Genomic DNA, 2,843 nt, shown 5'->3' with positions numbered 1-2,843 from the left:
GCATATGAGGATGAAGGTATAAATATAAATATACGAACTAAAAAATCAAAATCTTATATATAAGTATATATAAGGAACTTATATACAAATTTAAGCAATTTTTCATTATGATTTTTCTTATGGCAGATTGCGAGCTCCAGACAGTTGGAGAAGTGCTGAAGAAAGTTCAGGCAGCAATGCCAGCAGAGTGGAAGACGGTGGCTTTGCTGCCGTTTGAAATGCCATATGACGCAAACATATTTATTGATTTATTCAATAAAATCATGATGAATACTCAGGGCGTTAGCCTACAAATTTATCTTGACAAGGTAATGTAGCATTTATATAATATTATATAAATACATTAGTAAATATACTTAGCTATAAGTTGTTATAATATTATTACTTTAGTCCCGGTACGATGCCGTAAATAGGAGAGATTCAGTACGCGGTGGTGGACGGGGGAGAAGAACTCAGCGCGGCAGGAAGCCACCGCGGAGCAATTTCCTCCCTTCAGGAGGAGGCAGTAGCAGAGGCAACAGAGGCGGCAGAGGCAGAGGCAACAGAGGCGGCAGCAGAGGCAACAGAGGCCACCATGGTGGTCGTAGTCGAGGCCAGTCTGACCACAACCAAAGTGCCAATGACCTTACAAAAGAAAAATTTAATTTAGCATCGTCCATTATTAAAACACTAATGAATTTTACATAAAATAAACTGTATAGAAATAAACTGTATAGAATTTCTTGTTATTCTCTTTTTCTTATTATTTTCAAGGAATTTTCTAATGAAGAGTTAGCTACATAAACTGTGTAGAGTTTCTTATTATTCATTAACAATACATTTCGACTTTATATATACTCCAATTGAAAAATTGGCAGCATTGTTGCGTGCTGCTTGCGTGTGTGTGTGATTTAACGAAAGCCCGCGCGACTCAGGCCGTACCACGTTCGCGCAGTGTCGTAGCTGGTCGTGGCTGATCGACGCGTTAGCATGAGTGCGCGCGACACTCGCTCGCTGTTGTAGTTTTTTGTGTGCATGAGTTGTGTGCATGCGATTTTACGACAGGCTTGCGAGGCGTGACATGCGAGCGCGCGCGCCACTCCTTGTCTCAAGTGGTTGGGTGCGCGCGTGTGTGTGTGTGTGTGTGCGATTCCATGCCAGGCTTGCAGTCGCGAGACTAGCTCATTTGGAATTTGAGAACGCGCTGAGACGTATCAATTGGTATAATATTATAACGTAGTTGATAATTTCCAATAATAGTTTATATTTAATCATATTATTAATTTAGTGTAATTAGTACGTTCAGTGCGTTTATAATCAAGATTATACAGAAGTAGTATTAAGATAGAGTTTTTTCACGCGGACCGGAATAATATATTAAGGTAAGGCAAGGCATAATATTTATAAGATACACAAGGCATTTTGCCTTGAATATTAATACATATAATATAAAGATCACTATCAAGGTGAGGCATATTATTTATTAATAACTTATTATTATTTTAACGAGTTTTTATGTTTTCGTTTTAGGGTGTTATAGCGAAACTTTTTCAAGTTATCAAGTTAATAATATAACAATATTAAGGTGAGGCATATTAATTATATTTATAAGATACAAAATAATTTTTTTACATAATTATACTTATCCTAATTTAGCCTTATTAAATTTTAATTTTTAGAATATTTCCTTTGTACCATCTTATATTGTTTGGATCAAGCACGATGATTGGCAATTTTTTGAGCCTTATTAAATTTTAGTTTTTTATTTTTAGAATATTTCCTTTGTACCATCTTATATTGTTACAAAAATGGATGTTTTGTCAAGCACGATGATTGGCAATTTTTCTGATGATTCAAATAGTGCTTTAGAATATAGTAAAATCGATAACTCATCAATGAGTGTTACCGACAAAATCCCGAAGAAAAATGAGCCATTTTCTTTAGATCTCCAATTTGAAGATTTATTCCATGTTGTAGATGGTACAGATATAAATTTTATAAAGAAGCATTTTTAAAGTGTTTTAGGAAAGCTGCAATATATCCTTGCGATTTGAACTTTCGCTATGCACGAGTAAATAAAAAGGTGCTCATATTAGAGCTCATTGTCCCAAGAATCGCAATCAAAAGGAGGAAAAGGATGTTGGAAATTGCATGATATTTAATGCTCACATTAAATTTGATCCTCATCAAAAAATGATTAAAGAAATTATAATCATACCTGAAGGTATACTTAATCATGGTACAGATACTAATCCAATTCTTAGAGGAAAAGACAGAGATGATTTAAAAAAAAAACTTAAACATCAAAAACCGGCAGCATGTCGTCTTGAGCAGTTCGAAGATATGATAACAGAATTTCCTGAATCATATGAAAATTTTGGTAAAGTATACAATCTACCTTCACAGGTTTGCTTGCGTTCACAGCATTCATGCGATAATCCAAGGTTGCAATAGTACAAATTTGATTGATTATATTAATAAGTGCTATATGTTTTTAAATGATAATAGTTCTAAACTTTTTACAGAAAACATAACATTACATTTATGTTGCAGTCATTTCACAAAAAGGCTGTCATATCATGCAAAAAAATTTGCAAATGGTAATCAGGAAATAATATCTGTAGCTGTAAGCTCAATTATTTTTCTTTTAGGTGAAAGATGTAGAGATTTAAACCATGCTCGAAAAATGTTCACTCATATTGTGTGGATTTTAGGTAGTAAGTATCATAATGTACAAATAGATTTAGCGATCAAGAAAATAAATCTATTTGAAAATAATGACTCAGTATCAGACAAGACAATCTTGACTGATAATGATGTTTCAGAAATAACAAATGATCGTGAGCCATATCGAGATCTTTTAC

The 2,843-nt window shown here is 33.8% G+C and overlaps 1 long non-coding RNA gene across 1 annotated transcript; it reads left to right on the top strand.

The window, feature by feature from the left end:
- The first annotated feature begins 1,334 nt into the window (after nucleotides 1–1,334).
- LOC113381298 lies at nucleotides 1,335–1,682 on the top strand. The gene is made up of 3 exons (XR_003367535.1): nucleotides 1,335–1,361; nucleotides 1,510–1,564; nucleotides 1,659–1,682. It is a non-coding gene; the product is annotated as an uncharacterized LOC113381298 (long non-coding RNA).
- The last annotated feature ends 1,161 nt before the right edge of the window (nucleotides 1,683–2,843 follow it).

This window comes from Ctenocephalides felis, unplaced genomic scaffold, assembly GCF_003426905.1.
Source record: "Ctenocephalides felis isolate EL2017-DRISC unplaced genomic scaffold, ASM342690v1 CF-g0.4_SCAFFOLD_02777, whole genome shotgun sequence".
NCBI classification, from domain to species: Eukaryota; Metazoa; Arthropoda; class Insecta; order Siphonaptera; family Pulicidae; genus Ctenocephalides; species Ctenocephalides felis.
The sequence above is the reverse complement of the archived record's forward strand: the minus strand, read 5'-3'. Positions and strand labels throughout refer to the sequence as shown.